Raw genomic sequence first — 25,891 nt, forward strand, 5'->3', positions numbered from 1 at the left:
ATTGTTCAACTATTAATTGTGCCATCAGACCTTCCAGCGGGAAGTGGAACACTTAATCTGGAGAAAGGGGACGGTGGGGAAAGGATGCTTGGTAACAATCACCCTCAGGAAGGGGTGAGGTCATAAACAGACTACTCTAGGCACTAGAGAACATTTTGTGAGATTCTGGGACTCTTTTTTTTTTTTTAAAGAGATTTGTTAAAACATCTTATCACAATGATGGAAAAACATACAAATTAGAAAAATGCAACTGTCATCTTTCACAATCAAGTTAAAATATGTATTTTTCATATTTTCACAGCTGAAAACTTCAGATTTTATACCCAACTCACTCACCCTGAATATTTAATTCATCCTTCCTGAAAGTACCAGGGCAGCAAATAACCAAAATGCAAATTATTATATAAAGAAAGTGCAAAGTTAAAAAAAAAGAAATCTGTAGAGAACACTCCATTCCCACCTGTCAACTAAAGGCAAACAATGGCACTTTCCTCTTGCTTAACCTAGATTGTCTTCAAAAACTACTAAAATATAATTGATTTAACACACACACACACACACACAGACACACACACACACACACACATACACCCCTGACTTTTAATAGCTCTCCAAAAAGCTTGTTAGTGTTTGAAAATGAATATTGAAACAAAGGAAAATGTAGTTTATATCAAACAAGTTTGAAGAGCCCTGGATTGCAGCATTCTGTAAAATAAACAAGACAAAAAGCTGGTATAGGATTTACTGACAGAGGCAGAATTTCTTCAGGCAGGTATGGAAGGAGGCAGCAGTTCTTTTTCAGGCATTGTCACCACCATTTCACAGATAGGCAAAATATACTGCAGAGGTGTTTCAAAGACAGGGTACACAGCAATCTCTGGGGTGTTTGTTGTTGATGTAATTATAGTGATATAGGAGAGTTAGCATGTCCCTAGGTAGACAGGGAGGTCCCTGGTGGAAGAAACAAAGACAACCATATCCTAAAACTCCAGGTTTTGAAATCACTCCTTTGCTCCAGGACATAGTGTAACAAGGCCTTGAGGTTAATCATAAAATTCCTTTTGGCCTAACAAACGGAGCAGATCTGATAGATAAGAGTAGGTTACTTTGCTAATTCCTTTAGGATGGGCAAGCAGAACAAACCTGGTAGACGGATTTCATTAGAAGGTGCCAGTTCCCTTCTTCAAACAGCTCCCCTTCCCCAAGCAGGCAAGGGAAGGTATAAAAGTAAGAGCTTTTGCCTCAGTCAGGGGACACCCCCATTCGGGACCCCCTGCCGCTTGGGAGCTGCAACCTCTTCTCCTGCCTCTAATAAACTATCCTCTTTTTAAAACTTTTTGCCTCTCCCTGGTCTGTGTTCCCATTCTTTGGCTTCACGAGACACGATCCTGGCCCGCACTCAGAAACTGCCGGCAGATCCAACATCACCTACATCAATAGCAGATCCAAATACAGTTGATTAGATAAGCCTTACAAACGCTAAATAAGGCAAAGAACACAAGAATAATGAACAGGAGGAATCTGGAGTCCAATGCCAGGAGGCCATCTTTAAAGAGAAAATTAGGTAATTGGTCCAGATATTCTTTGATTTTTGGTAAATAAGTGAGATAACTGATAGCAATCAGGCAACTGAGAATGAAGTGAAAACGCTGGTGACAGAAGAATGGAATAAGCCCACCCACTTGGGTTGGATAAGAAATGGCTCCATACTAGCAATGAACTGATTATGAACATAAGCACACAGACAGCAAAAAGAACACACGCATTACTTCAGATGAATAGTAATTGCCAACAGCTTCACACTGAATGCTGACAGCTGCTATTGAGTTTGGATGAGTTACCCACACAGTCAGCAAAACTGTCATCAATAGGTTTACCACCACGTCCCAACCCCCTAATATGGACATGGCAACAGCCGCAGCACCGGGTATTGTCGAATCGGTGGCTCTGGCTTTGCTTGAAAGTCCTGGACACCACTGGGAATCTCGCGGGCCTTGTTCTTGGCCGGACCCCCGAGAAAGGCTTCCTGTTCAGTGATTGAACCCAGATTGCCCTGTCACTGTGTCGAAAACTAAACAATGTGTCTTCAATCGCGCCCCCAGCCCGGCCCCAGCCTTTGCACCTGCGCACCGAATGCCACTGGGACTTTTGATGGGCACAGTTGCTTGTTCAGCGCTTGCTCTCTGTTGAGCAGTGAAGCCCTTCAACCCAAAAGCCTAGAACCCTCCTTTTCAGAGACAGCAAGGAAGAGGTGGTGAGATTGAACCGCACTTTGGGACAAATCCTGTAGGAAAAAGATCTCAGACATGAGAGCAGGTGGTAGTTCTGGAAGGGATGGAAATGCAGTAGGGATCCTTGCAGGAAGGAAGGGAGAAGAATACACACATGGTGGTTGTTCTCCTGGACCTCACCTTCTGGGAGGTTTGACCACAGGGAATTAAGCAGCAGGAAGTCCCGGGGTTCCTCCCTTTGATGTAGGTACTTCATTCCTGAGCCAACAGAAAACAAGAGTATATGTTTTCCAGGTGATGCTGAGCACCTGCAGGAGGGATGGCCAGCACTTAGTGAAGCTTACTGCTGTTTCTCAGCCTGCTACAGTCCTTTGCCTGCGGTAGATGAAGAGTCATCAATTCAGGCCAATGCAATATGGTCAATGAGTGTGCGTCAAGGACCTGCAACGTGTTCACTGGTGTGCAAAATGCTGTCCTAGTGAGCAAAAGAAATCGGACGTACTTTGCCCTCAACAGTATTATAACCTCTTACTTGTGACAAGATACAAGGAAAATCATGACCGAGGTTAAATGAGTTAAATGCTTCTTAGCAGAACTGGGAATAGGTTCTTCTGCTCGTCTTAGAGTAAGCCACTCTCATTTACTCATTCATTACATCAGGGAGGATACGAGGGGCCTCGATCCATTCATAGTCTGGTGTTACAAAGTTCACGTCCCATCTTTGCTTACCCTGATTATGGAACAGTTTCCTAAAAGTGATTTCCAAAAGGAGGAAAAAATAATAGAAACTATCGATGGGCATTGCATGTAACAACAAGAGCCATATTACAAAACTTAGAATGTTTATATAGACATGGGTAATACTGCAACATGTTTCATTTACTACAGGCCTCCAGTCAAAACAAAGATCAAAAGCACTTAACGAGAGTTAGTGATCTTTATAAAATGCAAATATATGCTCTTGCTTAAAGAGTTTAGGAGGCTACCCGTGGCTCTTAGATCTTAAACTCAGCCCTCTTTGGTTATCTTCCTGCCACATCAAGTTGACCATCTTCCTACCTCCTTTTCTGCCCCCTTTCCCTACTTCCCTCTTCCACTCCTCCAGGACTCAGCTCAGCGGTTGCTCCTTCCAGAAAGTCTTTCATAAGAAAATTGTTTCACAGCCCAGAGAGGTTTCTGAAAATTTGGGTAACACAAAGTTAAATAGACATCTGAATGGCATAACTTTTTAGGACTCTTAATTTGCAAATTGACTTGTAGTTGTCGAAGGAAAATTAGGAAATAATAGTGTCCAGTGTTTCCCAAACTTCAGTATTCACAGAAGTCCTTTGTTGTAGAACATCTTGCAGGGCTAGGATTTCCCATCCTTTGGGAAACTTGGAGCTTGCTCGTATCTCAAGTGTTTATGATGGAATTTGGGATGGCAGAGAGAAGGTGAGTGGTCATTTGGGGCAAAGGAAGTATAACAAGAGTGAAAGTTGAAGGTGGAATGAAGTATGATTTGGGGAAATTGTGAGGAAATGGACGCACACAGGTGGTGAGCTGGGCGCCTGGTTGAGAGCCATCCCAGCCTCTACTCACTAAAGAACAGGAAATATCTGGCCTGAGGGAAGGCGGCAGGTAGAACAATGAACTTTAATGCCTCCTTGTTAGAAGCATTGTTTATGCTCTGCCCAGGGCCATTTTAACATAGTCTTCCATAACAGGCCACCATCCTGGGAGAAGCTGGACAACAACAGAACCAAATGGCCTGGATAATTAGAGGACTTGGAGCCCACTCTCAGACCTCTCTTTCTCTGAATGCCACCAGAGTTGTCATCCAAGCCTAATAGGAGCCAATATTTGCAGAGCACTAGCTAGATGCCAGGCACTGGTCTAAGGGCTCTGTATTACTAACTCATTTAATCCTCAGAGCAATCCAGTAAGGCAGCAATCCAATAAGTATTGTCGCTATCTTAGAGATGAGGAAACTAGTATATGTTGTTCTGATTATTTACTTATGTGCCATAAGCTACCTTAAAATTTTGTATTTAAAACAGCAACCATTTGATTATATATCATGATTTTGTGGGTCAGGAATTTGGATAGAAATACCCTGGGTGATTCTTCTGGCCCACAACTTGGTCTTGTTCATCTAGCGGCCAAACTTCGCTGGTTTGTAGAGTCCAACACGGCTTCGCTCACATGCCTCAATGGGAACAGCTGTAAGACTGGGCTTAGCTGGGCCCCTCTCTCCCTACCTGGAATCTCAGGGCTCTCTGTGTAGTCTCTAGGGCCGTACAATTGATTCAAGGCTCCATGAGACAAGAAGTGGAAGCTGCCAATTTCTTAAGGTCTGGGCCAAAAACTGGGACAGGGCCACTTTTATCCTATTTCTTGGGTCAGAGTTGTCACAGAGTCATCTCAGATTTGAGGGGATGGGTGTAGACCCCATTTCTCCATGAGAAAAGTGTCAAAAAAATTTGTGGTCATCCACAGCAGTAAAGGTAGGATTTGAAGCCAGGCGTCTGCTCCAGAGACTGTGCTCTTAACTACTGCAGTGTAATGTCTCATAACCTTCTCATAACCTGAAACTGATATTTACTCTTCAATCAGTCAACACAGGGATGGCTGCCTGCATGCAGTTAGCATCAGATCAAGGGCCTTTCTCAGCTCAGACTGAATAATCTGAATAATTCCCTCTATTTTATATAGGTGGACACCGCCTAATTTAAGATTTGGATTTGGGGATCTTCTTTTTTCAATTGGGGAATATTGGGGAACAGTGCATTTCTCCATGGCCCAACAGCTCCAAGTTGTTGTCTTTCAATCTAGTTGTGGAGGGAGCAGCTCAGCTCCAAGTCCAGGTGTCATTTTCAATCTTAGTTGCAAGGGGCGCAGCCTACCAGCCCATGCAGGAATCGAACAGGCAACCTTGTTGTTGAGAGCTCTCGCTCTAACCAACTGAGCCATCCGGCCTCCTGGACTTGGGGATCTTGCAGTAACACCTAAAAGTCAGCATCTCCAATTGTTTTACAAATCCGAACGGGCAAATGTAAGCATGCCCTACCTCATGACTCAGAGGAATGCTGTGTGGCTTTCTCTAACACAGGTCTCAGTACAAAAGGGCACAAGTTGACCTCTCAGAGAGGCGTGATCCCTGGCTGATAAATTTGTCCCAAGACATCTGCCCAAATATCGATTAGTTTTAGCATTCTTTCATGTTGCTATGGTTATAGGTGAAACATTAACTTCCAACCAGAACTCAGCCCCACCTACTCTTAGCAAAGTAGAACATCATTCACTGAGATTCCTCATCTTCTTTTGAAGATTAAACACACTCAAGTGTTCTAAAGTAGACTAAGTTTAGAAATGCATGTTATGGTTTTAAAAGGCTGAGAAATTTAACCATGTGTGTTTTTTGTATTGTGGGGACAGAGCCCCAGAGAGCAGTTTCCAGGCTCTCGGCCTCATATGGAGGGGTGCTGGCTTAGGTGGTAGATGGCCGTCAGCTGTGGCAAGTTGGCCGTCAGCTGTCACCATTGAGCCATTGGCCACTAATATAACTGCTGCGGCTACGGAGGGAAGGGGAGCAGAGTCGAGGAGAGTGGAGGAGAGTCGTCGGTCAGTTGGCAGAAAAGCGGACAGCAGGTCACACGTCGTGTGAACCCAGCCTCCAGTGAGACCACAGTGGTATGACTTCCCTACCTATGGCTCCGTGGGTGTTCCTTTTGGGCCTAGCCACATCCTGCATTCTTATGTGGGGAGCGGGAGCTGAGACCTCGCATGACACCCCGCACGACATATATTTGTAAATCTGGCTTTATGAAATTATATATTATTCTTTTGTTCTATGCCTTTGCACAGAAATTTCTCCAATTATTTCTCCAGTCATTTTTGCTTTTAAAAAAAGTCATAAACATATTAGAAAATAACAAAAACAAAAAGAGAAGCAAAATTTGAAAAATAATATTAAAAGCAACTGGTTCAAAGCATTTATCATGTCAATTAACTTTTGTGGGGGTCAATTTTAGCTTTCATACATATGGCACTGTCGTGCGGGAGACCCTGCTCGCTCCGCCATTTGTCATGCGGGGCGGCCTGCGGGGTCTCTGGTCCCGCTCCCCACATAAGAACGCAGGATATGGTGAGGCCAAAAAGGAACACCCACGGAGCCATAGGTAGGGGAGTCATACCACTATGGTCTCACTGGAGGCTGGGCCCACCGGACGCGCGACCTGCCTTCAGTCTTTCCGCCAACCGACCGACCGACGACTCTCCTCCACTCTCTTGACTCTGTTCCTCTCCTCTCTTCCGCTCTCCTCGGCTCTCCTCTTCTGCTCTCCTCGGCTCTGCTTGTCTCCTCGGCAATCCTCGGCAGTTCTTGGCTCTCCTCCGTAGCTGCAGCAGTTATACCAGCGGCCAATCTGCTAACCGGCCACAGCAGACAGCCAATCAGCTACAGCCCACGGCCATCCACCACCTGAGCCAGCACCTTTCCACGTGAGGCCGAGAGTCTGTAAACTACTCTCTGGGGCTCTGTCCCCACAGGCACAGAGTCCCAGAGAGTTTCCAGGCTCTTGGCCTCACGTGGAAAGGTACTGGCTCGGGTAGTCGATGGCCATCAGCTGTAACTAGTTGACCATCGGCTGTAACCAGTTAGCCATTGGCCACTGATATAACTGCTGTGGCTGAGCTAGCAAGCGTGGATTGCAGTTAGCAAGTGGGATTGGTTGGCAGAGAAGCAGACGGCAGGCAGATTGCGGATCGTGTGGCTCCTGCTTCCTGTGTCTTCAACCCAGCCGCCAGCGACACTATAGTGGTGTGACTCCCCTGTCTATGGCTCCGTGGGTGTTCCTTTTTGGCCTCACCATATCCTGCGTTCTTATTTGGGGAGCGGGACTAAAGACTCCACATGACACCTTGAATGACAACTAGGTTGCCAGTTCAATTCCTGCATGGGATGGTGGGCTGAGCCCCCCTGCAACTAAGACTGAAAATGGCGACTGGGCTTGGAGCTGAGCTGTGCCATCCACAACTAGATTGAAGGACAACGACTTGGAGCTTATGGGCCCTGGAGAAACACTGGTCCCCAATATTCCTCCTCCCAAAAAAAAAGGTCCTGAAGGAGATTACTGATGAACAAAAGCAAAGGAAAGTCAAAGTTTGCCAAAACCTTTTGGAGAGGCGAGATGATGTTTTGGGCCACGTTATCATGACCCTGAAACAAAGCATCAAAGTGCACAATGGAAGTCAGCCAATTCTCCATGACCAAACATGTTTCGTCTGTTCAAACCAAGAGTCAAAATGATGTTGCTAGCCTTTTTTGATATCAGAGGAATCATTCATTGTGAATTTGTACCAACTGGATAAACAGTTAACCAAGTTTACTATTTGGAAGTGCTGAAAAGGCAGCGTGAAAAAGTTAGATGATCGAATATATAGTGATGAAAGGAGAACTGACCCTGGGTGGTGAATACATAATGTGAGATATAGATGATGTACTACAGAATTATACACTTGAAATCTATGTGTCTTTACTAACAATTGTCACCCCAATAAACTTTAATTAAAAGACGAAAACAACGTGAACTTTTCACCAACAATTCATGGCTCTTGCATCACAACAACGCATCAGCTCACACGGCACTGTCTGTGAGGGAGTTTTTAGCCAGCAAACAAATAACTATATTGGAACACTCTCCCTACTCACCGGATCTGGCCCCCAATGACTTCTTTCTTGACCCAAAGATAAAGGAAGACATTTTGATGATATTCGGGACATTAAGAATAATGCAACGACAGCTCTGATGGCCATTCCAGAAAGAGTTCCAAAATTGCTTGGAAGGGTGTACTAGGCACTGGTGTCAGTGCATAGCTTCCCAAGGGGAGTGCTTCGAAGGGGACTGTGGTGATATTCAGCAATGAAGTATGTAAAACTTTTTTCTAGGATGAGTTCGCAAACTTAATTGTCTGACTTCGTGTATGAAAGCTTCTGGCAAAGTTACAGACCAGGGCTTCTCAAAATTTAATGTGCACATGAATCATCTGTGATATTGTTAAAATGAAGATTCTGATTTGAAAGTCTGGGGTGGGGCTTGAGGTTTTGCATTTTTAAGAAGCTTCCAGGTGATGCTGGTGGTCGTGTCATGGCACATACATATGGTCCTAGGATCATACACCAAAGTTATACATATTTATTAGTATATTTATTTTGGGCCAAGTAGACTCCCTCCATTTGACTTCCCACTGGATTCTCCCTTTGTGGGGTGTTCAGACAGTTGCTACTCACTCTAGCAAACTTCTGTTCTTGAGACAGTCATAGCCAAGTTGGGGATTTCAGAAGGTTCTGAGATTGGAAGAGAACGCTCGTCTCTCTGGCTTGCTGCTTTCTGCCTGCTTTAAGGCAGTAGTTCTGGAAGTGTGAGCCCATTAGAAATCCATGCTGACGTCCACCAGAAGAGCCCTGCTACTAAGCAGTCTGTCCTTCCTTCTCTTATTTGCTCATTTCCTACTATTGCGTCCCTGTTATTCCAACCCTTTTCCACATTCCTCAAGCCCTTCCTCCTTTTACCCTATTCCTTTGCATCTTATAATCTTTCTTCCTACTTTATGAAAATGAGGCCCAATTCCTCCATCCATCTTCCTTTTAGCTTTATAAGATTTTTATGCTAATACTTTCTCTTCAACTAAAAAATTTTCCTTATTTTAACTCATTTTCATGCTCTTTCTTACCAGAAGATTCTCTCACCTGTGCTCTTTTTTTCCATTTCAACTCACCTCCTAGATTGTTATTCTCTTATACATTTAGTTTCCTCCCTTTGCCTATTCCTTTACCCTCTTCTTAGATGCTCAGATCTCACGTTTCTTTTCCTAAATATTTATTATGGAAGTTAAAAAATATCTACCAACTAGAAGGAATTATGTAATGAACTCCCATTTAGCTATCAACAAACTTCAATAATGATTGAAACTTGCTAATTAGAAACATCTTCCCGTGGCCCTGCTCCTTCCCTCAGCTACTACCCTGCTTCTTGGTTTCCTGGTTCCTGTCCCAGTCTCACTACAGAAAGTTCATGGGAGACATTTTACATGACTGAGTCCGGTGGCCATTTCTCAGGCTTCATTTTTCTTGGATTTCTCTGCAGCATTACACTCTTCCTGAGTCTTTTCCTGCTGAGCAGCTGGAGTCACACCGGTTATCTGTGCAGGGACTTTGGAAGTCAACACTGTGCAGCTTCCTCCCTCCCTGGGACGTTCAGGGCTCCATCTATGTTCTGAACTTATCACCATGTCCAAATCTTTTAGCTTACCTCTGCCCCAGATATGGAGATGGGACAATCCTTAAAGATAGTGACTGTATCTTCTAGAAAGATAAAGTCCTTCTCGTACCTAGCAAGGTGCTGTCACTTAATTGAAGCACCATAAAATTTTAACTGATAATGGTGGTAATGATGATGATTGCCACTCCCACACAACTATAAAACCAGACTTGTGGTAAACAAAGGTAGGATTATTTATCTACTTCTTGAACCCATAGTTTTGATCTCCTTTTGGATTAACCATATAGCTAATTACCTTAGCTTCTGAGGCTGGAATTTCCATGCTCTTGTGCTTCCTATGTCATTTTGAATGTGTTTTAAAATGCAAGTGAACGCTTGAGAACATCCATTCATCACTTGTTCACAATTGAATTGAGAACTACTCAAGTGGACAAGTGTAATTGGCAGGACGGTGTTAGTGGTGGGACACGGGACGGGCAGAGAGGGAGCCGACAGGTGAGCCTACCTGGTTTAAGCATGATATTTTCTCCTTTCAAAACCAAAATAAACACCTGAAATGACATCATGTTGAACATTTTCTGGCAAACAGTTTAGACAATTATGTTTGAGACAGAAGTGTGATACGACACATCTGCCACGTTCCTTCTCCTACATGCACAAACCGGCTAAGGATCCCCACATGCGCTGCAGTCTCACAGCCACTATGATCTCCAGGGACCCCCTGCCTACACTCAGGATACTTCTGGTATTTCTATTACTGTGAGTTCAGCTCCTGGCACCTCCAAAAGCTGCCTACAAGCCTCATGGTTCATGCACCACCTGCAGAAAAACAAACAAACAAACAAACCCAAAACATCCCCCGAAGCTCGCTGGCTGAAGGGATTTGTTCTCTGAATTTTATGCTTTGTTCTTGTGGAGATGCCTGGGCATCATCCCAAATGAGGCTTCCTTCTCAGACTAACTGGAGTGCCCCTGACTTTGAGCCGGTCCTCAATTCTTTGGAGAAACCTGATTGGGATATAATGGAAAGAGTCTGCACATATAAGTTCTGGCTCTACTACTTTATCACTGTGGCCCTCGCGAAATTACTTAACCACTCAGAGCCTCAGTCACTTCATCTATAAGGTGAGATAATTGGCTATCAAGGATTAAAGGAGATGGTGTAGACGAAGGATACAGCCCAGTAGCTGCTCATTCATCAACGTGTTCCATAGATATTGTGGTCAGGGGCTATTTTAGGTGCTGGAGATTTGATGATAAACAACCTTGTTCTTAGGAAGATCGCATTCTAGTGGGTGTTAATTAGTGCCCTGTACTGTTTTTTCCCTTCCTTTTCCTTATTCAAAGTAAAGAACATCTACAATTATGTCAGGTTTGCAATACTGTAGAGAACTTGACGCCTGTGATGTCCAGACAAGCTGAGATCTGCCTCTGCTTGACAGAGTCAAAGTAAGTAATGATTTTTATCCGGAGGAGTAGAACATAATCCTGTTTGTTGACTTACTATCCTTATTTCTCTGACAGAAAGAGACTAGAAAACCAGAGGGTGAAAATGCCAGAGGGTAAATGATGTTACTTGTACCCAACCTCCAGACCTAGGATGCCTGTTCTAAGTTAGGTGTGAGCCCCTGATGGTCTACCCGGGGGTAGGTCCAAGGCTGTTAGAACAGGAGCTCCCTGTGGGGGAGGGGTGCAACAGGACTAACAGGGGAGGTGAATGTGGGTAGCTAAGAAGGCCATGGCTGTGTCTACAGAATGCTTCATGTCTGTAGTTAGTGATGGGGCAGGGGGTGGCACGGGGGTGGGGGAACAGGGCCAGGGAATAGATCATGCATTGCTTTATAATCTGCACACAACTTTTATTTGTTTATTTTATAAAATAAAATCCAGGTGTTTGGCATCATACAGACCAAACATTGACTCTTTTAGAAAGTTAATTGAGTTTCTTAAGTTGTAGCAGGCATTTTGAGTAGCCCAGACCAAAGCAGAGTGTGATCAGCTGAGGATCCAACTCGTCATCACATCATCTCATGCACGTCTATGCATGCAACTACCTTTCGTCTTTAAAGTGCATTCATGTCGTTTCACTCAATCTTGCCAGTGAAGTGGCCAGACAGGTATTACAGCCATTTTTAAAAAATGGGTGAGGTACGGAGGCCAGAGAGGTCAAGAAAGTTGCCAAAGTTCACACAGCCAGCAAGTGGCAGAACCAGAATTAGAGTAAACATCCTCTGACCCCTGGGCAAGGGCTCTAGGTGCTGCCATGCAGGGAGACACAGAACGGCTATTCCAGAAAGTCCACCAGCACCTAACTCCAACTACTTGTTCCAAACATACAGGGCCAAGCTTCCGGCTCACTCAGCCTCCTCCTCCTCCTTCATACACCTCCCCCACCCTAGGTAAAAGTAAACTGAAGGAATACGTATAAGGGACTTTATTATTATATGTACTAAGTGTTGGTTTTGTTGGGAGAATATTATCTAATATTAGGATTAGAGATTATCTATTTTCTTTGAATCAGTTCGTGATTGTCATATGAGAAACTGCCCCAAAATTCAGTGATTTAAAGCAATAAGTACTTTTAATTGCTTATAAATCTACATTTCTGATCTCCGTTGTGCTCTGTTGTGTGTCTGAGGTCAGCTGGCAAGTTGGCTAGGAGCAGGCTGGTCTGGGGTGGCCTGGGCTGGGGCAAGGAGACTCTCCGCCAGGTGTTCTGTCATCCTCCTGTAGGTACTTAGGCTTGTTTTAGAGAGACACTGGATGTGTGCAAGCCCTGTGTTTTATTGATCAAAGCAAGTCATAAGCCCTGCCCAGATTCAAGGGGTGGCTAAATCGATTTCTCTAGATGAGAGGACCAGCAAAGACAAATTGTAATGGGAGGTCATTCTTGTAGTCATCACTTCAATCAATCTGAGAATAAGGCTACCATGAGGAAATGTGAGGCCAAGGCCGTTACACTTCCAGATCCTTCAAAGGAAGTTGGAAAGCATATGAAATATTCCAACTTGAGAGTGATTGGAAACTAAATGTAAATTTTCAAAAACACTGTGCAGGGGAACAGAGTCTGTATATGAGCCTTGGAATTAGCACTTGCAGTTCTATTGATTACATGTGCTACGTTGCCCCTGGTAACTGTGAGTAGTGCTGTACTTATTTAGACCAAATATTGTAAGACCAAATGTGAAATCAATATGCATACAAAACTGGGGCGAAGGCCAAATATCAGCTTCATAAGATAAACATGAGGGATACAAAAATGAACCCGAAACTTACCAACAAAGTTAATTTTCATTGCAATATTATTAAACTTTAAATAGACTGAATTAAGAAGTCTGACCAGCATCAGATCAGTAATTACGCAGCACTGTTTACCGCTAGATAGCTGTTGCTGTGGTCAGTATTCTGCACATTCCTGACGCTAAATAGATGCTCATTTTCGCCCAAGCTGGTGGAGAGACAAGATATTTGGGGATACCTTACTATTATCAAACACTTTTTTTCTTCATAGCATTCTTGAAGCAAAAATTGTATTTATTTAAGGTGTACAACATAATGATTTGATATACATATGCAATGTGAAATTATTAGTACAATCAAGATAATTAATATATATCTCCTCACATAGTCACTATTTTTTTTTGTATGAGAGCACCTGAAATCTACTGTAAGAGCAAATTTCCAGTATTGAACACAGTATTATTAACTATAGTCATCATATTGAACATTAGGTCTCTATTCATCCTATATGACTGCAACTTTGTACCCTTTGCCTAACATCTCTCCATTTCCCTGCCCCTCCCCAGCCCCTGAAAGTAGAATAGCCATCTTTCTACTCTCTGCTTTTATGTATTAATTTGTTTAGATTCCACATATGAGTAAGATTGTGCAGTTTTTTTCTTTCTGTGTCTGGCTTTGTTTAGTGTATTACTGTCCAGGTTCATCCATGTTGTTGCAAATGATAGAATCTCTTTCTTTTTTAAGACTGAATAATATTCAATCAAAGATGATTTATCACAGATGTCATTGTATGATTTTGGAGTTTCTCTCACCCATAACATTTTGAAGTGGTTAAAATTATCTTTATGATTTTAACTCCTCCTCCCAATATGTAAAGAATTTCCAAATAGAACTTTTCCTTGAAAGATGCATGACCTAAATGCAATTTAATAACCAAAAATGAAATACAAGTTTGAAAGATTATTTTATTTAATGTTATAAAAGTTAGTATACCAATCCATTCTACAAAGGTTAGAATAATTGCATAAATTTTCAATTGATTTCCCTGTTGATCTAATTAGTAGTTCTTAATAATTGTTTTGTACATAAAAGAAACAGCTTTCACAATCATAATTATTTCTATACTTTACTCTTGTAGTTGTAAATATATACATTTACATCCTAGCTCTGTAATAGAACATTAATGAGAAGAACACATAAAGAAATTCTTCATTCCAAGTTATATCTGGAATGTTTGCCTGTATTTGAAAGCGAATATTCAGATATAAAATGTCTAGATGACATGACATACTATGGCAGACTGTATTTTCTAATGACGACCATATCAATATATATCCCTTCCCACATGTCTTCTCACAATGTGACAAAGATAGATCAGGTCTATGTTCCTTCTCTTGAAACTGCTGGAAGTGACACTGAGGCTAAGTCATAAAAAGGCAATCTGACCTCTGCCTGGTTCTCTCTTGCAGGACTCTGCCCTTGGAAGCCAGCTACTACGTTGTAAGGAAACCCACATGTGAACACTCCAGCCAACAACTACGTGCAGTGCTGAGAACCAGCATTGACTGCCAGACATATGCATGAACAAGACTTTGGATGATTCTGGGCCTCAGTCTCCCAGTTTTCCAGCTGAGGTTCCAGACATTGTGAAGCAGAAACAGCAGAAGCTGTCCTGTTCTGCTCTGTCTGAATTCCTGACCCACAGAAAATATGAGATATAATAAATTGTTGTCACTTTAAGCCACTAAATTTTATTATGCAGCCAGAATAACTAGAACATGTGCTTTATAATTAGGTTTTGCCAGATAAAATACAGGATAAGCAGTTACATTGGCATTTCAGATAAACAATGATTTTTTCTTTTTTTGTATAAGTATGTACAGTACTAAAAAATTACTTCTTTATCTAAAATTTGAATTTTGGAGTCCCGTGTTTTCAGTTGCTCTGTCTGGCAACCCTACTTGCAATGAACCTATGTAGAATTTCCACTATCACCTTCATTGATCACCCACATCGTCAGGGAGGCCAGATGACCCTGCAGACCTGACCCCCAAGCAGAAAAGCAGACTGTGGCTGACTGGCTGGAGCTGAACTTCCCTCATTGTGTGGCTCACAGAATCTCTCTGATCCCCAGGCCCATTTGTGTGGATTGCTTCAGTTAGAGTTGACAACTGGCCGCAGAAAACGATTTTTATTTTTCAGTTTTATAAAACTGAAAGCAGCAAACGAACAAACAAAAAAATCATAGACACAGACAACAGTTTAGTGGTTACCAGAGGGTGAGAGGGGAGTGGTTGGGTAGAAGACGGTAAAGGGGGTCAAATACATGGTGATGGAAGAAGAACTGACTCTGGGTGGTAAACAGATAATGTGATATATAGATGATATATTACAGAATTGTACACTTGAAACCTATGTTATTTTCCTAACCAATGTCACCCCAATAAATTTAACAAAAATTTTTTTTAAAAACTATTTTTATTTTTTGAAGTTTTAAATTTTATTTATACATATATTTATTTACTTTTTGTTTTTCCAATTTTAAAAAAATATTTTTTTTTACCTACAATTGACATGCAATGTTATATTAGTTTCAGGTATACAACATAGTGATCAGACATTTATAAAACTTATGACGTGATCACCCCTATAAGTGTAGTACTCATCTAGTACTCATGTAGTTATTACAATATTATTGACTGTATTCCCTGTGCTGTACTTTACATCCCCATGACTGTTTTTATAACTGACAATTTGTACTTCTTAATCCCTTCTTCCTTTTTACTCATCCTCCCAACTCCCCTCCCAGCAGAAAACTATTTTTAAGTGCACAGAATACTCTGAAAAACTTGTCATGTATACACACACACACACACACACACACACACACACAGAGGGTGCTAAAAAATGTATATGTATTTTAAGAAAGGAAAAAACTATTAAAATTGTAATACTCAATACATACTGATAACAAAAGATGAATACAAGTCACATGTATAGATTTTTTTGGCAGCCCCAGTATATATACTTTTTACTATGCAGCTGAGCATCATGCTTTTCCTTCCTTCCTTCCTTCCTTCCTTCCTTCCTTCCTTCCTTCCTTCCTTCCTTCCTTCCTTCCTTCCTTCCTTCCTCCCTCCTCCCTCCTCCTCCTCCCTCCTCCCTCCCTCCCTCCCTCCTTCCCTTCCTTCCCTTCCCTTCCCTCCGTCTCTCTCCCTCCCTCCTCCCTCCTCCCTCCCTCCCTCCCTCCCTCCCTCCCTCCCTCCCTCCCTCCCTCCCTCCCTCCCTCTTTCTTTCTTTCTTTCTTTCTTTCTTTCTTTCTTTCTTTCTTTCTTTCTTTCTTTCTTTCTTTCTTTTTTTAAAAAATCTTTTTCAATAAGAAAAGGCAGATGAAATAAGATGATGTCTAGGGATTTGCTTCAAAAAAACCCCTGGTGCAGGTGGGTAGAGACACAGCACCCTTCCCCGGGCTGGGGATTTGGTGGCAGGGAAGCTGGTGATGGCTACATCGTTTTACTAGTTTCTCTACTTTTATACATATTTGGAGTTTCCCATGATAAAAAGTTAGAAGGAAGGAGATATATATACTGGGGATGCCAAAAACGTGTATACATGTGACTTGTATTCATCTTTTCTTATCGGTACATATTGAGTATTACAATTAATATAGTTTTTTTCCTTTTTAAAAATGTGTATATTTTTTTGGCACCCTCTGTATGTACCATAGCTAAGACTATGCTGTAAAATCAGAGACTGATAGAGTTAAGTTGTCTAGCCCAGACCAATATACTGTAGGTGAGAGAATGGAGCTTGGGAGGTAGTGACCCATGAAGGCAACACACATGCACTTGAACTCAAGCCTTTGAATTCCATGCCAGTGTTTCACATGGGTCACATTACACTGTATTCTTTAAACATCCTGTCTCATTTATTATAATTTTACAATCATCAAAAGTTTGGAATCTATTTTTAAACAACTATGTTCCCTTGGATTTCAATAGGAATGCAGACCAAGAGAAGAATGTTTGATTTATTTAGGTCATAATGGAAAAACTTACCCACATTTAAAATACAATTTTGTAAATAAAATATGTAAAACATGTAGCCGATGCCTGTGCTTTGCATATAATGTACATATTCAGTACATATTTTTAAAATGTAATTATTTATAACTTTCTCTGATTAATTTCCTCTGTCCCCCCCCCCCCCCACACACACACATTCACACACTCATAAACACATGTACACGTTTGGTTAAAACTTTCCTGACTCTGAAATAAAACAGCACACTTTTTTTCCCCTGGCTCTTACCACTTCCTGCTTTGTATTTAATTTACCCATATGTCTCATATACCTCTTTGTTAATTCATTCAATGGATATTTTGCTGTGTGCCAACTCTGTGCCCAGCAGTGTTGGGTTTACAATGGTAAATAAAAGCAAACCTGGTCCATGCCTTCATGGGGCTTAGTGAGAGGGAAAGAGTAAGCAAATGAAAACAATAAATAAATATTGGAACCGAACAGCATAGGAAAATAGAGAACAATGAGGTGAAGGAGGCCCCCGGAGGGGATGATCAACATTTCCAGGGCGCTCAGGGACATTTACAACAAGATCTTAGGGTCACAGGGGAAACTCATTCCAGGCAGAAGGAACAGCCTGTGCAGACACCCCGGTGGGAACAGTCGTGGCCCAGTGTGGCCGGAGGACAGTGAGCTAAGGCAGAGGTGGCACCATAGTTGAAGAGAGGGCAAGTGCCTGATCATGTGGGGCCTTGAAGCCGTGGTCAGAAGCTGGGGTTTTAGTTCAAGTTCAGTGGGAGGCCACTGAAAGGTTTCAAGCAGAAGAGGGACACAATCCTTTTTGTTTTTGTTTTATTTTATTTTTGTTAAGATCACTTTGGTTCCCATGTGGGAAATGGATTATAGCCAGACAAAGATAGAAGTTGGGAGACCAGATAGAAAGATACAGGAGTTGCCCAAGGGACTCATATTGAGATTGGTGGTAGCAGAGCAGTGGCAGTTTTGAGATATGATTTGGAGGTAAATGTGACAAAGTTTGGTTGAGAGGACACAAGAAAAGAGAAAGCCAAGAATACCTCCCAGGTTTTAGGCTGGAGCAACTGTCTATGGTAGATGAAGACAATTCAGGGAACAAAAAGTTCTTTTCTTTATTTTCCCCTGAGGAGATGGGGTATGGACAATAGATGGTGTGGCAGGAGACACTTCCTTACTAAACTATGAGCATCTTGCAGGCCCAGAGTCCCATCCTCCATCACAGTATTCTGAGGACGTGTCTTGGTGCCCGGCACATAGGGAGACATTGGATGAGGTTTCCTAACTGCATGTGCAAACAGCAGAACCCAAGGAAAGAGGAGCACCTGGGACATTTCCCCAGGATACAGGATTGAAAAAGAACAACAATTTAAAATAATTATTGCTTATTTTAATTTATATTATATTTACATATTAAGGGTCCATGCCCTTTAAAAAATGTGTAGTAAAACATACATAACATAAAAATTACCATTCTAGCCATTTAAAAATGTATCGTTCAGAGGCGTTAAGTTCATTCACATTGTTGTGCAACCATCACCATGACCGTCTCAGCCCTTCTTCGTCTTTCCCATTAAACACTAACTCCCAATTCCCTCCTTCCCCTGCTCCCAGAAACCACTATTCCACTTTTGTCTCTAAGCATTTGACGACTCCAGGAACCTCATATAGGTGCAACCATACAGTATTGATCCTTTTGTGTCAGGTTTACTTCACTTAGCGTGACCTCTTCAATGTTCATCCATGTGGTAATGTGGGTCAGAATTTCCTTGCTTTTTAAGGTGCTCATGCTGTTTATAGCAGCTAAAACAACTAGCTTAGTAAAAATGTTTAGTTAAAATTGAAGTGATTTCCTCAAGTGAATGGCGATGGTCAGCTGAGTACTGGCTGGACAATCTGCTGCTGTGAAGGGCAATGCTGACCCTGCCAGGGCAGGGCAGCCCCCATGCCCGCTCCACTCTTACAGAGGTGCTCTCTCTGCTCGGGTCCTCCCCTGCAGGGCTCCACTAACCTCCAGCAGCCTAGCAATGCCCCTCCTTTGTTACTCTCCACCCCCACCCCCTACCACACACACAGGCTGTCCATCTGAAATGTTCAGTCTGGTCCTGCTGCTCTGTTCTTCTTTCATTTCTAATCTGTTTTTGATGAATATAAATATCTTCATCTCTTTGGCTCTTGATATTCAAAGTTAACTTTATGTCTACTTTAATGGGGAGTTTAAAAACTCCATTCAGAATCTCGTTTTACTCTGTCTAGGGAAATTTGGGTCCTTTTATCTTTCTGGCAAACAAAAGAGCCAGGAAGCAATAAAGAATGATGTTGACAGTGATGAGGTTAGAAATGGGAGTCAGTAAGGAAAGATTCAGGTTTGATACCTATCTCCAAATGTCATCTTCTACAGTCATGTCCTCCAACTCAGCTTTTGGTAAGGCGGAAGAGAGGTAATTCTTCTCAACAAGTACTGGAATGCAGTTCTTCTGTGTTGATAATCAAGGACTGGACTTGGTTTAAAATCCAGTTATGAGAACACTGATAATGGAGGTACACACCCAACAAAAGTCATCTCTGCATGGAGATAGCAAAAAAGTAGTAAAAGGCAGGGCCAAGATTTCTTACCACAAATAATTTGTTATGTTCTGTGCCATTCAACATGATTGCCACCGTTTTAGGCAGGAAAGATTTTTAAAATACTGTGTTTCCCTGAAAATAAGACCTAACCGGAAAATAAGCCCTAGCATGATTTTTCAGGATGACATCACCTGAATATAAGCCCTAATGCGTCTTTTGGAGCAAAAATTAATGTAAGACCCAGTCTTATTTTCGGGGAAACACAGTAGTTGTTACAAAATACCCACCATGGTTTTAAAATACAACAGCAACAATCAATATCCATTCAATGAAGTATCCATAGATATTTACTTTGTGCAAAGTAACTTCCTAGTGCCAAGTCAGCTTTTCAAACGGCAAATTGAGCTCTCTTAGGAGGTCATGTAATCAATTTAGAAGGACAGTATTTTTTTTTTTAATGAAACACATAGAAAATATTGGTTATATCACATTTACTAAGTATTGTTTTGTAGAATGTTAAGATGTGAATGGTAAGATGTGTGTATTTTGTGGTGCACTGTTTACTGAGTACAATGTACTTCTTACTGAGGGTCCCAGTGAGGGAGAAAAAGTTTGAGAAAATTGTCCTAGTTAACTGCATGAATTGCTTGCAATGTAGGCCTGGTTACTGCCCTATGCAAGTAAAATGCTGTTGAATGTCTAATCCAGAATGGGTTGGATTTTGGAGTGGTTGACAATAAATAAATAACAGTGCTAATGTTACATTTTCAAACATTCATTTGTACATGAATTCATTTTTCTTCTCCAAAGATTTAAGAACATTTATAAACTGTTGAATATAATGTAATTGAAAACACACACACTAATAAATAATGAATGATTAAAATGGTCTAAAAGGAGAGGTGGATTTAGAAAGTCAAATAAAAACAGGACAAAAGATGGCAGCATTCAATTACTTCATATATCCTAGAAAGTGGTAGGATAACGAGAAATGAAAAAAGTATCCCCTGACATCTAGGAAGAATTTTTTTAAATTCGTTTCAGGTGTACAAAACAATGCAATAGTTAGACATTTCACCCCTCACAAAATGGTAACCCCCCCAATCTATTGCCTCTCTAGTATACATTTATTACAATTCCATTGACTCTATTCCCTATGCTATACTCCATATCCATGACTATATATATATTAAATTATAGTTCACATACAACATTATAGAGTGAATTTGATATTCACAGCTAGATGTCAATATTATTACAAGCTAGTCTGACACTCACAGTGTTATTTTGTTCTCCTGTTGTACAGAAACAAAAGTACAGAATATCCATATCAAAAAAGATCACTCTCGGACCATGATCAAGTGAGACAAAAACAAGGTCACTGTGCAACACAAAATACCAAACATTCCCCTCGCCCATGGTGTGGGTGGCCGTGACTTCTTCACCAACGGCCGCCATGGCCTCCTTCTGTCCTCCCTACGGAGAAGACCTATTGAGATAATTCAATCATAGAATTGCTTCCACTTTTCTTGCAACACCCAATCCAGAGTGAGCCCCTACTTCCTTAAACTCTCCCCAGATTTACTCAACCCCAGCCCAAATCCTTTATTAGCTTCATTCTGACACTCTCTTACTGAGATGCTGCCTGGTTTTCCCCCAGAGAGTGTTCCCCTTCATGACAATGCTTAAAAAAACCCAACTTGTTCAACTACAGGTGTTCCTGGTGGTGTTTGTCTGAGAACATTGATAAAAGCAAAGCCAATAGTCTGTTAGTGCTATGTCTTACATGGCACTCTCAGAACTAGACGCCATCAGAAAATGTGTCTTTCTATACATTAGAGAGTGCATATGTGTGTTCATTTGTGGAGTGGGGAGGGCAGTAGTAGAAAAGGGCTAACTTGATGGAGTTTTATTGTCAGTATCTTTCAGGCACCAGGTGAAAATCAGTACTCACTGACAATTAAGAGTGCCCAGAGCATTTTTAGTCATGATAATGTATTTTAGTGATTTTTTTTAAAATACTTATCTTTTAGAGATAGATATCAAAATCCAGGCAGGGGAGCGGGAAAAGTGGGTGGGGTTGTGAATGGAAAAAGACTAGTCACAACTTGATAATAATTAAAGCTGGGTGATGAGTATATCAAAGTTTATTATAGTATTTTCTTTACATTTAAAAATTCCCATAGCAAAAAGTAAGAATAAAAAGATTCCTGGAGTCCAGTTGCTCATCTGTGTTTCCAGTTTGAGGAGTATCAAAGCTGAATGAGGCTATGTCTGAATATGTTGGGAATCAGGGTACTGGAATTCAGTAGAGGATTCCAGAGGTATGTGTGGGGGTGGAGGTGAGGCAGGACAGACCTTGAAAGATGTTATCCAAGGGGGTCAGGGAGTTCAGGGAGATTTTAAACCAAATGGACACTACAACTGTAACAACCATCAGAGAGAGTTGGGCAACAAGGTATTAGTCAACTGGGCAGGAATTTGAGATTCTGGAACACAGCGAGGGGGTCTGGAATGTGAAGTAAGAGTTGAAACCCAGAAATATTTATTTAGTAGAGCCCTGCATGCCTGAGGAAGTATCTGCCGCTGTGGAGGGGCTTTTCTTTTTTTTTCAATTAGAGCACTGGTCATGGTGGTTTGTGGTATGCTGCACTATAGACACTTTTCCAAAGGTGTCTGTTAACAACCGTCCATTTCCTGATCTCATACACAAGAAGACTAATGAATGAAGCACACCACCTCCAAAGGGCTACTGACCAGGTTGTATGTACATATCTCAGCAGGCACCTGGTTGCCCTCCCTTTCTCCTACCACATCTGACTCAGTAGTTATTAAACACTAAAGTACTCAGTTGCTTGAAATAGTCATATTGATTCTTTTTTTAATTAGTGTCAGGTGTACAAAACAATGTAATAGATATTTACACTATTACAAAATAGTGATAATCCCTCCCACATCTACTACCCCTCTGACATCGTATACAGCTGTTACAATTCCACTGACTCTATTCCCTATGCTGTACTCCACATCCTGTGACTATATACATGTATATTTAATTATAGTATTTAAAGCTGGAGGGGATATGATAAGGGCTATATTGGAATTGTCCCAGGCTTCCTGGGATAACAGCCAGGTACTGGCTCCACCTTACTATTCATAGACATGTTCCTTGGCATTCTGCATCACCTAGGTCAGAGCTGCAGGATGCTCCAGCAACTGTCAGAAAACTAGAACATTCCCAGATCTTGGAAGAGGCCAAGAGAAACAGTCTTGTGATTGGGAGAGGGGAGGAAGCCAGCAGAGCAGTAACCTGCCACATTCCTTCAGACCTCCGACCTGGCAGGAGGCTACATTCTCTGGACTCCACTCCCAAACCTCCCTGACAGAGCAGTCTCCACCCTCCACCCAAAGCTTCCCTTGGTGGTTGGGGAGGGGTGATGGTACCCAGGTAAAAAGCTGTGGTTCCACCAATCTGCCTCTTAGTTTTAGGTACAAAGAGCCCAGCTTTGCAACACTGTGACTTTGACTTCTGAAACCTTGGCATTCTTTTAACACGTTGCGTACGAATCTAATACAGAATTGGCTATATCACCCTACTTTAGGGCTTGCAGGGGGAATGTGTATTGAATATGCTTAAGACATTCTTCAGATACTTTCTTTCCTGGGCAATGTTTTCCTTTCTGAGGGCTTAGCCACCTGCTTTCTGCTTTTAGTTGTCTTTTCTTCTTTCTCTCCACAATTAGGTTCAGGAAAGAAAAACACAGGAAGACTGTCCCATCCTATGGAGTTGGGAATCTCCTTGGGAAAAGTATTAAAAGGAAAAACTCAATGTTTCTTGACTGAATTAAGTAATGTTATGTTGCCCATTTGGAAAGAGAAGTAACATATCATCAAAAGGGCTTAAAACACCAGGGAAATGAGTACTGAGCATCTACTGTATCCCAAGTTTTACACTAAAGAAGTTTGTTCAATTCTTACAAAAATTCTGTGAGATGTTACTTAATTTATATTTTACAAATTAAGAAACTGAGAATCAAGATATTAAATAATTTCTAAGTAGTCTTTAATATTTTTTTCAATCTGTTATATGGTTGCTGTATATTTTGGTTTTCCATTTTTTTGGGGGGGGCAATTTTGGTTACTCATATTAGCTAGGAAGCTGTCTATTTCCTACAGATTTTTAAACTTTGGTGCCATAGACTTATACCTTGGACTTGCTTTGGGATTTATTTATTTTTAATTTTGCAAATCCATTTAATTGAAATATAATTTGTATATGATAAAATATGCCTTTATACTCATTTTAAGTATATAGTTGAGTGAGTTATGACAGGTATATACCATGTGTCCATATTAGCATAATCAGGACCTCTGCATCACCCCAGAAGTTTCTTTTGCTCCTTTGCAGTCAACCCCATCTCCTGGCTCTGGGCAACCATTGGTCTGCTCTCTGTTGCTGTAAATATGTTTGTCTTTTCTAGACTCATGTAAATGGAATCATGCTATATTTTTTGTTTGCTTGTTTGCAATTTGTTTTGATGAGTTGAATGGTTTTACATTCATCCTTGCTATTGCCTGTATCAGAAATTTCTTTTTATTGCCAAGTAACATTCCATTGTATGAATATACCACAGTGTATCATACTGCCATTGGCAGTTATCATTCTGCCATTGTTTTCAGTTTTTGACTGCAGTGAATATGTGTTAGTTATCTATTGCTGTGGTAACAAATGACCACAAAACCTAGTGATTTAAAAAAAGCAGACCTCTATTACGTCACAGTGCCTGCAGGTTAGGAGTTTGGATCTAGCTTAGCGGGTGCTTTCGTCGAGGTCGCTGACAAGGATGTCATCCAGGTGTTGGTGAGGCTGCTTGTCCCCATGCTCATGGTTACCGGCAGGAGTTCCTTGTAGGCTATTAGAGTGAGCGCCTCAGTTCTTCCCTGACTGGGTAAGTCACTACATTCAGCTCACACTTCAGGAGAGGGCATTATACAAAAGCATGAAATTTTGGAGGTGGGGGTCACTGGAACCCATGTGAGAGGCAAATTGACTACCCACAGAATACGACTGCTGTGAACATTTGCGTACACGTCTTAGGGTGGGTGTGTTTTCATTCCTAATGGATAAATACACAGGAATGGAATTGCTAGGTCATATGGACAGGCTAGGTCTTTAGCAGTTGTACCATATTACACTCCCACCAAGTGTGTATGAGTGGTCTAGCTGCTCTGCAAACTTGGCAACACCGCATATTGTGAGTCTTTTAAATTGCAGCCTCTTTAGTGGATATGAAATGCTATATTCTTGGCATTTTAATTTACATTTCCCTGATGATCAATGATACTGAGCATCCTTTTGTGTGGTTATCGGCTGTTTGTGTATATCTTCTTTTATGAAGTATCTGTTCAAATCTGGTCTGTTTTCTATTCAATTATCTTCTTATTACTGAATTGCAAGAACTTTTTATATAGTCAAGGTCCAAGTCATATATACATGTATATATATACTTGCTTTGGACAATTTGAAAGGACAAAGTCCCCACCTTCAAGGCTGGAGGACTTCTCCAAGCTATCAACATGTGGTTACAGGGCATTTTCTGTAGCTTAGCTGGATAGTCCTGAGGGCAGCCCTCTGAGTCACTAGAGCTGTTGCAGAAGGTCTCAGTCTAAACCAAATCGGGGGTCACCTTTGGGCTGCAAATCCAGCCAGACGTCAAGTCATGGACACCTTTTACCAACTCTACTGCTGACTCACAGGCTTTTATCAGGCAAATGGCTTCTGTGTCACAGTTAACTCCTCTATAAAACAGCAATATCAAGCCTGAGGGTCTGAAGCATGATTCAATTAATGTGTCTGAAATCATTAATTTTGAGATTGAGGAAGCTAGTTCATTTGACGTTTAAAAAATAGTTATGCTTTGCTGGTTTGATTTTTATTTCTTGTTTAGTCATCATTAAACCTCAGGGCATTTTTACACAGGGCATTTTGTATTTTTACAAAGTGATTTTACATGTCTTTGTCATTCTTCACAAAAAAACATCACTAGATTTAAAAAAATATGGAAGGGAAGGAGAAGGAGGAAGGGGGAAGGAAGAGGGAGTCAGAGATCCCTAAGGAGCTATGTGACAGATGAGTCATAGGATAAGTCAGAACTGAAGGGGAGGGCAGACTGTGACCTGGAAGCTTTTGTCTCCCAAGCAGGAATACACTTGCTTTCCTGACCTGGTAGCGACACCATACTAGCTGACTGAGAAATTCAACTATTCAAGTCAGGTGCTTCTTTGAACTGGGGAGGTGAGGAGGTTTGGAAGCCCTTCCATTTGCTATGCCCACTCCCAAAGCTTGGCACCAGTGTTGTATGCTTTAACCAACCATTAAATCACGTTCTAATTTTCATCTCCATTGTTTTTGGAAACCTAAGTGTCTCTGCCTGTTGTACCTTTCAGAATCCTCCCCCCCACACCGCAGGCTTCCTCAAATGGCCTCCTACCCCCCTTAATAATACCTGATTAATACCTATTCTATGGCACTTATCA

General features: G+C 41.5%; 1 pseudogene; it reads right to left on the reverse strand.

Annotated features, from left to right (window-relative positions):
- Positions 1-764: 764 nt before the first annotated feature.
- On the reverse strand, positions 765-20,812 carry LOC109456496 (lysosomal-associated transmembrane protein 4A; annotated as a pseudogene).
- Between the last annotated feature and the right edge of the window lie 5,079 nt (positions 20,813-25,891).

Source organism: Rhinolophus sinicus, linkage group LG01, assembly GCF_036562045.2.
Source record: "Rhinolophus sinicus isolate RSC01 linkage group LG01, ASM3656204v1, whole genome shotgun sequence".
Classification (NCBI taxonomy): domain Eukaryota; kingdom Metazoa; phylum Chordata; class Mammalia; order Chiroptera; family Rhinolophidae; genus Rhinolophus; species Rhinolophus sinicus.